Source organism: Bos indicus x Bos taurus, chromosome 7, assembly GCF_003369695.1.
Source record: "Bos indicus x Bos taurus breed Angus x Brahman F1 hybrid chromosome 7, Bos_hybrid_MaternalHap_v2.0, whole genome shotgun sequence".
Taxonomy (NCBI): Eukaryota; Metazoa; Chordata; class Mammalia; order Artiodactyla; family Bovidae; genus Bos; species Bos indicus x Bos taurus.
This window is the reverse complement of record NC_040082.1, coordinates 60477566-60493838: the sequence shown is the minus strand read 5'-3', so window position 1 is coordinate 60493838 and position 16273 is coordinate 60477566. Positions and strand designations below refer to the sequence as shown.

General features: G+C 42.1%; 1 protein-coding gene and 1 pseudogene across 4 annotated transcripts in view; one reads left to right on the top strand and one right to left on the bottom strand.

The window, feature by feature from the left end:
- SIL1 (SIL1 nucleotide exchange factor) overlaps positions 1-16273 on the bottom strand; it is a 256472-nt gene that overhangs the window by 47777 nt on the left and 192422 nt on the right. The gene's annotated exons all lie outside the window — the stretch shown is intronic.
- Positions 7837-9486, top strand: LOC113895303 (annotated as a pseudogene).

The following is a 16273-nucleotide window of genomic DNA, read 5'->3' as shown; positions in this document are numbered from 1 at the left end:
CAGTGACAGACTATATTTTGGGAGGCCCAAAAATCACTGCAGATGGTGACTGCAGCTATGAAATTAAAAGACGCTTGCTCTTTGGAAGAAAAACTATGACAAACCCAGACGGCATATTAAAAAGCAGAGACATTACTTTGCCAACCAAGTCTGTCTAGTCAAAGCTATGGCTTTTCCAGTAGTCATGTATGGATGTGAGAGTTGGACCATAAAGAAACCTGAGTGCTGAAGAATTGATGCTTTTAAACTGTGGTGTTGAAGAAGACTCGAGAGTCCCTGGGACTGCTTGGAGATCCAAACAGTCAATCGTAAAGGAAATCAGTACTGAATATTCACTGGAAGGACTGAAGCTGAAACTCCAACACTTTGGCCACCTGATGCGAAGAACTGACTCATTGGAACAGACCTTGATGTTGGGACAGATTGAGGGCAGGAGAAGGCAACAACAGAGGATGAGATGGTTGGATGGCATCACCGACTCAATGAGTTTGAGCAAGCTCTGGGAGCTGGTAATGAACAGAGAAGCCTGGCGTGCTGCAGTTCACGTGGTTGCAAAGAGTCGGACACAACTGAGTGACTGAACTGAACCGACAGCAAGAGTTGTTGCAGGATAAAATAGAGACAATATACTTTAAGAACCTGCTCCTTGCTGGCTCCTTTTCCACAACCACCCTTCCTCATATCCACACTGTACTTGGTCCAAGCTAGTCCAGTTCTCTCTGGCATACTGTGCTCTTCAAGTCCTCCCCATTCTACAGAAAAGAAACTGAATTTTTAATAATTTCTCAAATCTCTAAAGGAGAAAAAATAATTTAATACTTAACTATCCCAGGGCCCCATTCATAGATCACTGGGTTGTCACTGTGAAGGTGCTTTCGTAATTCAACGAAGCTATGAGCCATGCTGTGTAGGGCCACCTGAGACATCCATGGGTGGGTCATTGTGAAGAGTTCTAACAAGACATGATCCACTGAAAGAGGGAATGGCAAACCACTCCTGTACACTTGGCATGAGAAGCTCATGAACTGTATAAAAGAACAAAAAGCTATGACACCGAAAGATGAGTCCCCCAAGTCTGAAGGTGTACAATAAGCTGCAGGGGAAGAGCGGAGGACAACTACTAATAGCCCCAGAATGCATGAAGCACCTGGGCCTTCAAAGAATGAAGCAAAGTGGAAACATACTGCACAGGAACCCGAAATGTTAGGTCCATGAATCAAGGTAAATTGGACATGGTCAAGCAAGAGATGCTAAGAATAAACATCTACATCTTAGGAATCAGTGAACTAAAATGGATGGCAATGGGAGAATTTAACTCAGATGACCATTATATCTACTACTGTGGGCAAGAATTGCATAGAAGAAACGGAGTAGCCCTCATAATCAACAAAAAGTCTGAAATCAGTACTTGGGTGCAATCTCAGTTTGCTTCCAAGGCAAGCCATTCAACATCACAGTAATTCAAGTCTATGCCCCAACTACCGATGCTGAAGAAGCTGAACTTGATCAGTTCTATGAAGACCTAGAAGACGTCCTAGAACTAATACCAAAAAAGATGTTCACTGGGGATTGGCATGTAAAAGTAGGAAGTCAAGAGATACCTTGAGTAACAGGCAAGTCTGGCCTTGGAGAACAAAATGAAGCAGAGCAAAAGCTAACCAAATTCTGTTAAGAGAATGCACTGGTCATAGCAAATACTCTTTTTCAACAACACAAGAGATGATTTTACACATGGACATAACTGAATGGTCAATACCAAAATCAAATTGATTATATTTTTTGTAGCTGAAGATGGAGAAGCTGTATACAGTCAGCAAAAACAAGACCTGGAGCTGATCATCAGCTTCTCATAGCAAAATTCAGAAAGAAAGGGGAAAACCAAAGAAAGGGGGAAAACCAGCAAGCCAGCCAGGTACTACTTAAATCAAATTTCCTATGAATATGCGGTGGAGGTAACAAATAGACTCAAGGGATTAGATCTACTTAACAGTGTGCCTGAAGAACTATGAAACGAAGGTCCTTAATACAGTACAGGAGACAGCGAAAAACAACATCCCAAAGAAAAAGAAAAGCAAGAAGGCAAAGTGGCTATCTGAGGAGGCTTTACAAATAGCTGAAGAAAGAAGAGAAGTAAAGAACAAGGGAGAAAGGGAAAGGTGAATGAAAGTCACTCTGTCGTGTCTCTTTGCAACTCCATGGAATCCCATGGAATTCTCCAGGCCAGAATACTGGAGTAGGTAGCGTTTCCCTTCTCCAGGGTATATTCCCAACCCAGGGATCAAATCCAGGTCTCCCACCATGCAGGCGGATTCTTTTACCAGTTGAGCCACAGGAAAGCCCAAGAATACTGGAGTGGGTTGCCTATCCCTCCTCCAGAGAATCTTCCCAACCTGATCCATATTGCCAATGACTATCGAACCAGAGTCTCCTGCATTGCAGGCAGATTCTTTACCAACTGAGCTATCAGGGAAGCCCAAAGGGAAAGGTACACCCAACTAAATGCAGAGTTCCAAAGAACAGCAATGGAGAGACAAGAAGGTCTTCTTCAATGAACAGTGCGTAAAACTAGAAGAAAACAACAGAAGGCCAAAGACTAGAGATCTCTTGAGGAAACTTGGAGCTATCAAGGGAACATTTTGCCCAAAGATGGGCACAATAAAGGACAGAAATGGTGGAGATCTAGTAAACACTGAAAAGATCAAGAAGAGATGGAAGGAATACACAGAAGAACTGTACAAAAAAGATCTTAATGAACTGGATTACTATAATGATGTGGTCAGCCACCCAGAGCCAGACATTCTGGAATGCGAAAATCAACTGGGCCTTAGGAAGCACTGCTTTTAATAAAGCGAGTGGTGTGATGGAATTCCAGTAGAACTATTCAAAACCCTAAAGGATGATGCCATCAATGTGTTACATTCAATATGTCAGCAAATCTTGAAGACCCAGCAGTGGCCACAGGATTGGAAAAGGTCAATTCTCATACCAATCCCAAGATGAGTAATATTAAAGAATGTGACAACCATTGGACAATTGCACTCATCTCCCATGTGAGTAAGGTCACGCTTAAAACCTTGCATGCTAGGCTTCAGCATTATGTGAACTAAGAACTTCCAGATGTCCAAACTGGGTTTTAAAAAGGAAGAGGAACCAGAGATCAAATTGCCAGCATTTGCTGGATCACAGAGAAAACAAGGGAATTCCAGAAAAACATCTACCTCTGTTTCATCAACTACACTAAAGCCTTTGACTGTGTGGATCATAACAAACTGTGGAAAGTTCTTAAAGAGATGGGAATACCAGACCATTTTATCTGTCTCCTGAGAAACCTGTATGCAGGTCAAAAAGCAACAGTTAGAACCCTGTGTGGAACAACTGATGGTTCAAGACTGAGAAAGCAGTATGACAGGGTTGTCTGTGGTCACCATGTTTGTTTAACCTACTACACCAGGCACATATGAGAAATGCTGGGCTGGATGAGTAACAAGCTGAAATCAAGATAGGTGGGAGAAACATCAACAACCTCAGATATGCGGGATGATGCCACTCTAATGGCAGAAAGCGAAGAGGAACTAAAGTCTCTTGATGAGGGTGAAAGAGAGTGAAAGAGCCTGTCTAAAACTAAATATTAAAAAAACTAAGATTACGGCATCTGGTCCAGAAGGAGAAAAGGTGGAATTAGTGACAGATTTTCTCTTCTTGGGCTCTAAAACCACTGTGGATGGTGACTGCAGTCATGAAATCAGAAGATGATTGCTTCTTAGCAGGAAAGCTATGACAAACCTAGACAGTGTGTTGAAAAGCAAGAGACATCACTCTGCTGACAAAGGTCTGTATAATCAACGCTATGGTCTTCTCAGTGGTCACGTGTGGTTGTGAGAGCTGTAAAGAAGGCAGAATGCCAAAGAATTGATACCTTCAAATTGTGGTGCTGGAGAAGACTCCTGAGAGTCCCTTGGACAGCAATGAGATCAAACCAGTCAATCTTAAGGGAAATCAACCTGAATACTTGGTGGAAGGACTGATGCTGAAGCTCCAGTATTTTGGTTATCTGATGAGAACAGCCAACTCATTGGAAAAGCCCCAGATGCTGGGAGAGATTGAGGGCAGAAGGAGAAGAGAGTGTCAGAGGATGAGATGGCTGGATGGCATCACCAATCCAATGGACATGAACTTGGACAAACTTTGGGAGATGGTGAGAGACTGGGAGGCCTGGTGTGCTGCAGTCCATGGGGTCGCAAAGAGTCAGACACAACTGGATGACTGATCAACAACAATCCCAGAGCAGGGCTTCCCTGGTGGCTCAGTGGTAAACAATCTGCCTGCTAATGCAGAAGACGTGAGTTCAATCCCTGGAGAAGGAAAGATCGGGAAGATCCCCTAGAGAAGAAAACGGCAACCCACTCCAGTATTCTTGCCTGGGAAATCCCATGGACAGAGGAGCCTCGAGGGCTATAGTCTGTGGGGTCACCAAGAGTCAGACATGACTTAGCAACCAAACAACAACATCCCAGAGCAAAGAGTTTTTTGATTGTTTGTTTGTTTAGCTTAAAACTAGTTATGGTAGAAATTGCTAGTGATTCCTCATGATCTGTTCTCCCATTCTTCCACAGCAGCCAAACTTTTGCTGGGCAAATGAAATACAAGTAAAAAAGACTACATTTTGGCCAACAAGATATAAGCAGAAACATCATTTGCCAGATTTCAGGTCTTCCTTAAAAGACTTAATCGTCACTGGCTTCCTCTTCTATGTCCCTTCTTCCACTCTGCTCCCTGGGATGCAGATCCGGTCATTTAAAATGATGAAGAAAGGGTTATTCCTTAGGGCAGGAATCTTAGTGTGACTAGAACGAACTCAAGACCCACCGTGTCCACCTGAAGCAGGGCTGCCATACCAGCCCTGCTGATCTGAAGATCGTGTTTAGGTGAAAGAGAAATAAACATCTATCTTATATATATCATTTCCTGTTACCTGCAGACAATTCATAATGTCTAGAACAAAATCAGACACATCCCCTTAAGTAAGATATGACTTACTTCTAACCAACACAGGAAAGGTAACAGGATGTATGTGAACACGTACATGTCACTGCACTACCTGACACCGTAATGTCTGTTTTGCTGAGAACTTGCTCTCTCTCTCACTGGCTTTGAAAAACCAAGCTGCCATGTTGGGAGATATTTATGGAGATGAACACATGGCAAGAAACTGAGAGCAGGCTCCAGCCAGCAAGAAAATGAAGCCCCTAATGTGCCAACCTGCAAAAGACTGAATTCTGCAAAAAACATTGGACCCCCATGAGCTTATTAGAAAGATATCCTTCCCCAGTCAAGCCTCAGGTTAGAAGTCAGCTATTGCAGTGATACTGGAGAAGGAAATGGCAACCCACTCCAGTATTCTTGCCTGGAGAATCCCAGGGATGGAGAAGCCTGGTGGGCTGCCGTCTATGGGGTTGCACAGAGTCGGACATGACTGAAGCAACTTAGCAGCAGCAGCAGCAGCACTGCAGTGATACAGAGGACCCACTGAGTCATGTGTGGAATCCTGAACCATAGATACTGAAATAGAAAATGTGCATTGCTTTAAGCAGCTAAGTTAATGGTAACTTGTCAGACAGCAACAGATAACTAATACACTGGCTAAAAAAATCATTACAGATATGTAAAGATGATTCACTATTGGGTAATATACAAATATAATTTGCCAAATGAGGTCACAGTAGGATTATCACACAGTCATCTAGGTAGATGGCAAAAAGGCATACAATTCACCATAAATTTTTTTTTAATTTTATTTTATTTTTAAACTTTACATAATTGTATTGGTTTTACCGATTATCAAAATGAATCAGCCACAGGTATACATGTGTTCCCCATCCTGAACCCTCCTCCGTCCTCCCTCCCCATACCATCCCTCTGGGGTAAACTTCCCAGACTTCTGGGTAGTCCCAGTGCACTAGCCCCAAGCATCCAGTATTGTGCATCGAACCTGGACTGGCCTCTCGTTTCATGCATGATATTTTACATGTTTCAATGCCATTCTCCCAAATCTTCTCACCCTCTCCCTCTCCCATAGAGTCCATAAGACTGTTCTATACATCAGTGTCTCTTTTGCTGTCTCGTACACAGGGTTATTGTTACCATCTTTCTAAATTCCATATATATGCGTTAGTATACTGTATTGGTGTTTTTCTTTCTGGCTTACTTCACTCTGTATAATAGGCTCCAGTTTCATCCACCTCATTAGAACTGATTCAAATGTTTTCTTTTTAATGGCTGAGTAATACTCCATTGTGTATATGTACCACAGCTTTCTTATCCATTCATCTGCTGATGGACATCTAGGTTGCTTCCATGTCCTGGCTATTATAAACAGTGCTGCGATGAACATTGGGGTACACGTGTCTCTTTCCCTTTTGTTTTCCTCAGTGTGTATGCCCAGCAGTGGGATTGCTGGATCATAAGGCAGTTCTATTTCCAGTTTTTTAAGGAATCTCCACCCTGTTCTCCATAGTGGTTGTACTATGTGGTTGTACTAGTTTGCATTCCCACCAACAGTGTAAGAGGGTTCCCTTTTCTCCACACCCTCTCCAGCATTTATTATTTGTAGACTTTTGGATCGCAGCCATTCTGACTGGTGTGAAATGGTACCTCATAGTGGTTTTGATTTGCATTTATTTCTTTTAGATGCCCTTGGTGAAAATGAAATTTATATATGCACACTTAATGCTACTCTAACATATTTACTTGACATAAACATATGTACTATAAACACATATAAAAATAGATAAAAGACACATACACATCAAATGCCATCATCATGTATAATCATGAAATATCAAAAGGATTCCTGTCAAAAACAAATTACCTACTATACCACTATAAAAGAAAATATGTATCTTTCTTTGCATGTATTTTGACTGTATAAACTAAAGAATAAACTGAAAATCTTTTATAAACAATAAAATAGTTTAGTAAGGTACTAGGCAGTATTTTTTTGAAAAAATCAATGGCCAAATCATTTCCAATAATAGTGAGTTAGATTATTCAGATCAAACCACTCTGAAAACAAAAAAACCTGAATATAAAAATACATTCACTAAAAGCATCAAAAAAGCAACAAAATGTTTAGGAACTACAAAACCAAAAGCTAAGGAAGGGACAAAACAGAACCAGAGTATGAAAGCCACTCAACCCTGCAGCATTCATTGATTCATTCAACTTGGGTTTTGGTTTTGGCAGCCCTGTGGGGAAAGGAGAATAAAGTCAAAGTCTAGAGCCACCCAAAGTGGGAACTCTCCCCACATTTTCCTGAGAGTTTAGTCTTTTGAATTCCTAGCTTAAAGGTGAATTAGAAAGACTGCCCTGGCAATACTCAGTGCAACAGCTATGTGGGGAGCACAGGGCAAGGGAAGGAAAAGGAAAAAGGAAAAGAAAAAGCTGACCCCAAAAAACTGAAGTCACAATCTGCTTCCACATGGTTTACAATCTAGACTCATATCTCTTGGGCAGACTAAGAAATCTCAAGTTGTGAACTTGATTTGCCATGGTTCCATATCATGGCAGAAGAGAACTCAAATCTGCTACAAATAATTTTTAATAATAATGACTAGTACAGTAAAACAACCACCAAGCTTATAAGGAAACAAGGTACCACTGATGCAAATTGGCAGAAAAAGACCTGGAATTGTAAAAATATGTATTTTAAAATACGTATACTAGTTTTAAATAAAAGACATCCTTTAAAATTTCTGCAGCAAATAGGAAATTTTAGAAAGGAATAAATCAAACTTTGACAAGACACAAATAAAACTTCTAAAACTTAGAACTATAAATTCATAACTGAGTATTTAATGGACAGATTCAATAGCAGATTAGACAGAGTAGAAGGGAAAACAAGTAAACCAGAAGACATGCTGCACAAAACTACTGAGGTTTCAACAGAAGTGGCATATATAGGGGAAATATGGAAAACAGGTAAAGAAATGTGAAAGACTACTGGATAAGAAGGTCTAACATATGTTTCTTTAGAATCTCAAAAAGATAGGAAAAAGAAACAGGCAGAGACAATATTTCAAGCTATAATAGCTATAAATGTTCTAGAACAGATGAAAGACACAAATCCAGATTGAATAAATTCAACAAACTCCAAGCAGGAATTTTTTTTTTTAATCTTCACCTAAATACATCATCATGGGAAAGTAAAAAAAAAAATCATAAAAACAGAAAATCTTAAAAGTAGACAGTTGGGAGCTGTCTGTGCCACCTGCTAAAGCTGGCACTACTCTGTGAGGCCCTGCCTGCTCCTGGTCAGCACCATGTATGTGTCCTGTGACATCTGGCACTGGGTACAATCCATGTAGGAATTCTCAGTCAAGAACATTGACGAGAGCGTGGTTAACCTGGATAAGCACCAGGCTAAGTATGCATAGTCACCAGTGTGACCTTGCAAAGAGGCAAGATGGATGTAAATTACACTCATGAACGGCCAATGCGCAGAGTGTAGTTTACAGATTCTGCCCTTCCCTTGCAACCAGTTCAGGAGGCAGGAGCCAGGGAGCAATGCTGAGATCAAAAAGTTCGCCATGGCTACAGCATCAAATTTGGTTAAGTTCAGCGAGATCTGTGTGAATGGGGATGATGCCCACCCTCTGTGGAAGTGCATGAAAATTCAGCCCAAGGGGAGGAGGACGCTGGGAAATGCCATCAAATGGAACTTCACCAAGTTCCTCATTGACAAGAACAGCTGTGTGCTGAAATGGTATGGTCCCATGGAAGAGTCCCTGGTGGTACAGAACAACATGCTGTGTTACCTCTAGAGCTCTACCAGTGTGACGCCCTCACCCAAGCCTGCTGCCTGTGCCCCAGGAGCCTTCCACCGGTGCCCATGATGGTCTGCCTGAAAACCAGCCCCCAAGGGGGCAGACCCACCCTTGAGGGAGGAAGGTCCTTTGACCCAGCTGCAGCTTGGCAACCCCCAACCCTGGCTGCCTTGTAGGGATAAGACATACAATATAAAAAAAATAGGCAGAGATTGAGGGACACAGATTATTTTCAAAAGAGTGATCACTTGATAGCCAGATTCTTAACAGCAACAACAGAAGGCAGAATGGAATAATACATTTAATTCACTAAGAGAAAACAAATGTCATCATAAAATTTCATATCCAGAGGAAAGAGAGGGGCAGAAAGGAGGAAGAAAGGGAAAGGCAGACAGGCTCATAATCAGAACGTAGAATACATGTTCTTTTCAGGCACATGTGAACACTTTTAAAAACTGATCATACACTAACAGAAAGTCTCAATTATTTTCAAATGACTGAAATTATAAAAGTATTTATCTAACCACAAGATAGATGTTACTAACAAAAACATAACTATGAACTTTCTGTTGCATTTGGAAATTGAGAAATACACTTAAGCGACATTCTCCATCCCCCTTCTGATGTCTATGTAGGAAGTTTTCTCTGTCCCTCTTCTTACTTTAATAAAACTCTGCTACACAAAAGCTCTTGAATGATCAAGCCTGGTCCCTGGTCCCAAAGCTAAATCTTCTTCTTCAGAGATCACGAATCCAACAGCGTTCAACGTAAGCTATCATCTTGGGGGCTTGTCCGGGATGTTCAGAACAAGGTAAGAACACTCAGAGTTCTAGCCTCTCTGCTTTCTCAGTATGCAAGTTTTCTGATTTACTTTACTAACTCTATGGTGTATTTGTGTGAATGAATGACACGTCCTGTGCGGTGCCTTCGTAATGACTTTGTAATGACTGAAGGCAACCCCCAAAAGGGGAGCTTTGTCGGGAGTTTATACCGACCTGCCAATGCCAAGAGAAATTCAAGGTCCCTGCAAGGGGAGTGACCAGAAATGGGCAAAGCATGTGGACCGAACTTTCCTTTCTCAGTCATCTTTTCCTGGTCGCTGACTATTTTGTAATTGCGTGGGGAATTGCAACTACTAACCTAATTTGTCAGATCATAGACTTTCAGGGGAACTGTGATCCATGCTGTTACTATGTACTTTTACTTAGATCCCATGTACGGAAGCACCTAGCCTTGCTAGGAGCAGAAAGTTACAGGAGCATGTTTGAGAGCGAGGCAGAGCTCTAGCTCCAGGAACGTCTCTCAGGCTAGAGGTTACTCTCTTGGCTGCCTGCCTCAGGGGCCAGCGACCTGAAAGTGAGTCTTTGTCATGGCTGTGTCTCCTATCTATGTGCATAGAAGCCCCGCTGTTGACCATGAGGTTTTTTAGTACACAGAATGGGAACTGAAGGATCTGGTCAGATTGGAAATGCAATGGGCTTCTTCCTTTGGTAGCACTAGCTCTTAATGGACCAGAGGAGGCTCTCTGATGGCTTTTGTCTCAACTCCTTGGATATTCCTTATGTGGAATCTGTGGAAATGAACTGGAAGGATTGGCCCTAATAGCTCAAGAACAAAAATCACTTTTTCTTCACTGGCTAACCCTCCACCATCTCTTTTGCTATCACATATACTGGTGTGGTGACACTCAGGAGGGACATCTTGGTTGCTGTTCGTCCCTTTATGACTCGCCACTTCTACTGCAGTCAGGACTGTACTCAGGAATGAACATATGCACACATAAGATGGATGCTTCCCCTAGTAGTACTAGCTTGGGAAACATTCCAGGAAAGCTACTCTGTTACACTCTGGGTGGCATCAGAGCAAAGGGCAAATCAAACAAATGTCTTGGTGGCATGGAAGTAAGTCAATCTGGGATGCCATCAGGTCTACCCCTGGTGCCATCTCCACCCGACCTTAGTGGTAGAAACTGAAGGAATGAGTAAGACGCCTGCGTCGGTAAGGGACCGACTAAGTTCAACCAGGGAAGGAAAGTTTCAGTGGACAGTCCGTCTACATCCCCATCTAGAGCAGGGAAGGATGCTTCTGGTGGAAAAAAACCACGGCTGTGGATGCTGCTTTTTTCTTACAGATGGGAGCTAGCAGTTTCAGAACCACTTCTTTAAAATGTATTTAAAAAAACTGGGACAAGTTCAATCCCCAAAATTTAAAAAGACACACCTGATCTTCTTCTGTGATACTGAATGGCCACAGTATTCTTTGGAAGACAGGAAATGCTGCTGACCTGCTGAAGGATCTCAATTATTACTGTTACAACTAGACCGGTTCTGTAGAAAATAAGTGAAATGGATAGAAGTGCCATATGTGTTGCTCTTTATCTCTCTGAAAGACATGCCAGACTTATGTCCTAAGAGTGCAGATTTGAGTGTGAAACCTTCAGCTGCCTCCTGTTCTCTTACTTTGCCCCTTTACCTGGGGCTTCCAATGGAACAGGTTGAGAATCAGGGCACCCTTCTAGGAGGGGCTGCCTCAGTCTTGATAGAATTTCAAACAGTCCCAATTGCAGTCGAGACTATTTAGAGGATCCAAAATGTACATAGAAGCCTTTACGGGACTAACTTTACTTTATGAGCTTACTTGGAGAGATTTAATTTATGTCTTGGGACAGACACTGACTCCTGACACGAGCGCTCTAGCTTTGGGGGAAGCTACAATTCTGGAGATGAATGGCTTCAGGGTGAGACAAGGGGAAAGAGGGAACATGAAATAGCCCTCCTTCCTACTGGGAGCCAAGTGGTTCCAATAACAGAGCAACTTTGCTGAATGTATTCTTGTAGGACTCAAGTGAGCACATGCTAACACTTTATGCTAAGTTGGCTGACATAGAACAGGAAGAGAAGGAAACTCCTGGTAAATTCCTAGATAGACTAAGGGAGGCTCTCCACGGGTTTACTGATGTTGATCTTGAAAGTGCAGGAGGAGGAAGATAGACTTCTCACTCAGTCACCTCCAGATATCTGCCGTAAGTTACAAAAACAAGCATTTGCACCAAATCAGTCTTTAGAAAAACTGTTGCAGCTGGCTCAGACGGTATATTATGGTAGAGAATATGAGGAGGAAAAATCGAGGCAAAAAAGAAGCAGGCAAAAGACTGAAGCCCCAACAATGGCTGTTACACCTGCTGTTAGAAACAGCCTGAGAAAAATGCCCAGAGGGACCCAGGTGAAAAGGGACAGACTTGTTATTACTGTGGAAAGGAGGGGCATCGCAAGAGGGATTTCCCTCAGGCATCTAAGCCGCCCCCAGCTCCAGGTCCAGTCTGCAAAGGACCACACTGGAGACGAGACTGCCCTCTGAAGTGTAGGCCCCAAGGGTCAGAATCACAAGATAATCTGGACTGAAGGTGCCCAGGGGTCCCCACACAAGCTCCCATCCTAATTACACCTGAGGAACTCCAGGTATTAATAACTGTGGAGGGCCAATCAGTTGGCTTCTTTAGGACACTGGGGCAACTTTCTCTGTGCTCACTGAAGCCCCTGGTCCGCTTTCCTCCTGATCCAGTACTGTAATGGGACTGTCTGGATGAGCCAAACATTATTATGTCAGTCATCTTTTAAGTGGCAACTGGGACTCTGTGCTGTTTTCTCACGAGTTTCTAATCATACCAGAGTCTCCCTCACCCCTTCTAGGGAGGGATATACTAAACAAGGTCCAGGCCTCTGTTTTCATGAATATGGAACCATTTCTTTTTAATGGAACAAACTGTAAATCCTAAAGTGTGGGCTGATGGAAAAGCTGTGGGTCAAGCACAAAATGCTGTTCTTGTCATTATCAAGCTCAAGACACTCACCTATTTTCACATCAAAAGCAGTATCCACTAAAGCCCAAGGTTAATGAATGGGCAAAATCTTACTGTACTGACTTCTCATGATATAGGTGGGATCTTAAATTCTAAAGTTCAGAGCAACAATGCTCCACCTTTAAAGCTGCTGTAACTCAAGTGGTATCAAAAGCTCTAGGAATAGAATATCACTTACACTATTCCTGGAGACATTTTTCTTCAGAAAAAAGTTTAAAAGGCTAATGACATTATTAAAAGACACCCATGTAAGCTAACTCAGGAAACACAAGACAGTCAGTTTACAGTTCTACCCATAGCTTTAATCAGGGCTCAAATTGCAACTCCCCGCCCCGCCCCAAAAGAAGGGACTCTCTATGACAGACTGTTTTTGTGCACAGATATTGTCATAGAAAAAGCATGATACTGTCATCAAAAAAGAGAGTTCCAGAAAAACATCTATTTCTGCTTTATTGACTATGCCAAAGACTGACTGTATGGATCACAATAAACTGTGGAAAATCCTGAAAGAGATCGGAATACAAGACCACCTGACCTGCCTTTTGAGAAACCTGTATGCAGGTCAGGAACCAACAGTTAGAACCGGACATGGAACAACAGACTGGTTTCAAATAGGAAAAGGAGTACATCAGGGGTGTATATTGTCACCCTACTTATTTAACTTATATGCAGAGTACATCATGAGAAACGCTGGGCTGGAAGAAGCACAAGCTGGAATCAAGATTGCCAGGAGAAATATCAATAACCTCAGATATGCAGATGATACCACCCTTATGGCAGAAAGCGAAGAAGAACTAAAGAGCCTCTTGATGAAAGTGAAAGAGGAGAGTTAAAAAGTTGGCTTAAAGCTCAACATTCAAAAAACAAAGATCATGGCATCCGGTCTCATTACTTCATGGAAAATAGATGGGGAAAGAGTGGAAACAGTGGCTGACTTTATTTTTGGGGGCTCCAAAATCACTGCAGATGGTGATTGCAGCCATGAAATTAAAAGATGCTTGCTCCTTGGAAGGAAAGTTATGACCAACCTAGATAGCATATTGAAAAGCAGAGACATTACCTTGCCAACAAAGGTCCATCTAGTCAAGGCTATGATTTTTCCAGTAGTCATGGATGGATGTGAGTGTTGGACTACAAAGAAAGCTGAGTGCAGAAGAATTGATGCTTTTGAAATGTGGTGTTGGAGAAGACTCTTGAGAGTCCCTTGGACTGGAAGGAGATCCAACCAGTCCATCCTAAAGGAGATCAGTCCTGGGTGTTCAATGGAAGGACTGATGTTGAAGCTGAAACTCCAACACTTTGGCCACGTGATGTGAAGAGCTGACTCATTTCAAAAGACTCTGATGCTGGGAAAGATTGAGGGCAGGAGGAGAAGGGGACGACAGAGGATGGGATGGTTGGATGGCATCACCAACTCGATGGTCATGGGTTTGGGTGAACTCCGGGAGTTGGTGATGGACACAGAGGCCTGGTGTGCTGCGGTCCACGGGGTCTCGAAGAGTTGGACACAACTAAGCAACTGAACTGAACTGACTGTCATAGATCCTGAAGCCTTAAAATTTAACTATGTGACTCAGCTTTTAGCTTTTCAACAGACATTACCGGGAGGTTAACTCCTGACCCAGCCTTTGAGTTAAACAAGCCGCTGTTTGAGCCAGGAACCAAGGTGAGCCTGAGAATCTAGGTGGGCTTGCTTCTGCTGACTCTCAAAGTCCTGAGTCTGCCATTTGACCCTTAAGACAGCGCCTTCCTGTCCTGGACTCATTCCTATGCTGCATTCCACAATCCGTCTAATTTCTGGGTCTGCAGAGCACTCCCCTCCTCTTCAACTGAAGACTTCCCACGTGGGTTTCTCCGCTTCAAGGAAAAGGACTTTCTTCAACTCTGTGATGACATCTAACAATGCTAAGATGGATTGATGTAACTATGGACCTAATGTAACTTTTAATTTTGATTAGATTTTAACTCGGTTTAATGACTATTTTGCCTTACATCTGTAACTGTAAAATGGGGTTTGTTTCTAACCATCTGAAAGCTTTTAGGTTAAAAATGGTTGTCCAAGCTCCTACGAGTGCCACAACCTCTTCCAACTATTACTTGGGGCCTCTGGATCAGAGACCCTCAATATGAGGGTTAGGAGAATATGTTGCCTCAACAATTTAGGGACAGTGTCCCATCTCAGCAGGAAGTAGTTATGGAATGAAAACAACACCCCTTTCCCTTGGCAACATAATTCTCCTATAAGAAAAGGGGGGAATGAGAGAGTCAATTCCTAGGCAGGTTGATAAGAAGTCCAGGGTCCCCGAGGAAGAGAAAGGGGTCTGCGGCTCTCAAGGAGGAGATAGGCGTCTGGAATTCTCAAGGAGGAGGAAAGGACAAACATCTTTTTTTCTCTACATTCCTTAGTCTCAGTCAAATAAAACATTTTTTTTCTTTAAGCCCGGAACTGATGGTTACACAACAAACAACTCAGTTTAAACTCTGTACTCAGAATTATATGGGCTTTGCTCAGCTCAGTAGGTAAAGCATCTGCCTGAAATGCAGGAGACCGGGGTTCAATTCCTGGGTCAGGAAGATGCACTGGAGAAGGAAATGGCAATCCACTCCAGTACTCTTGTCTGGAAAATCCCATGGACAGAGGAGCCTGGCGGGCTACAGTCCATGGGGTTATAAAAGTGGGACACTCTACTTAGTGATTAAACCACCAAGGATTATATAACAACAATGTATCCTGCTTAAGGACAGTTTCTCCTTCCTGAAAACCTTCTGGCTAATCCCGTTATCTTAAAATGTAAATTATGGGAGTGGGTCTAGTTAGATCTTTACAACCTCCAGACATTCTTTCGATTTATTGTAATAACTAATTAAAAAATATATAACTCCCTTGCTAACACTAGTGAGGGGGGCATTCTCCATCCCCCTTCTGATGTCTATATCAGAAGCTTTCTCTGTCCCTTTTCTTACTTTAATAAAACTCTGCTACACACACACACACACAAAGGAAATACACTTAAATATAAATAATGAACCAAGTCATAATTAAAATTTTTAAATATCTTGAATGAACACTAAAGTAATACATATCAAAACTTTTGGATGTCACTGAAGCAAAAAGAAAACCCCTAGAAATGAAAAATATAGCCATTTAAATTGCAACTTTATGGATGTAATAAACACACCAGACACTACTGGAGAATCAATTCATCTGAAAATAAAGTGGAAGAAGTCATTCAGAAAGAAGCACGAGAGATGAAGAGATGAAAAATATGAAATAACAGTTAAGAGATGTTAGAAACACATAGTCCAATATAATCCTGATAAAAGATTAGGGAGAAAAGTACAGGGGAAAGCCAACAAACCAGGAAACGACAATAAATCAGGAAATTTCCACAAGTGAAATCTAAAGGTTGAAGTAGCATATTGAGAGCCAAACAGGATAAATTAAAATAAATTCCCTGGATATATAATGGTAAAAATGGCTAATAATTAAATACAACTGAAAAACCTTAAAACAATCAAGGGAAAACTGATTGCCTACAGAAGGAAAAACTGTTACAGTGGCAATAGATTTTCCATCAATAACAACAGATAC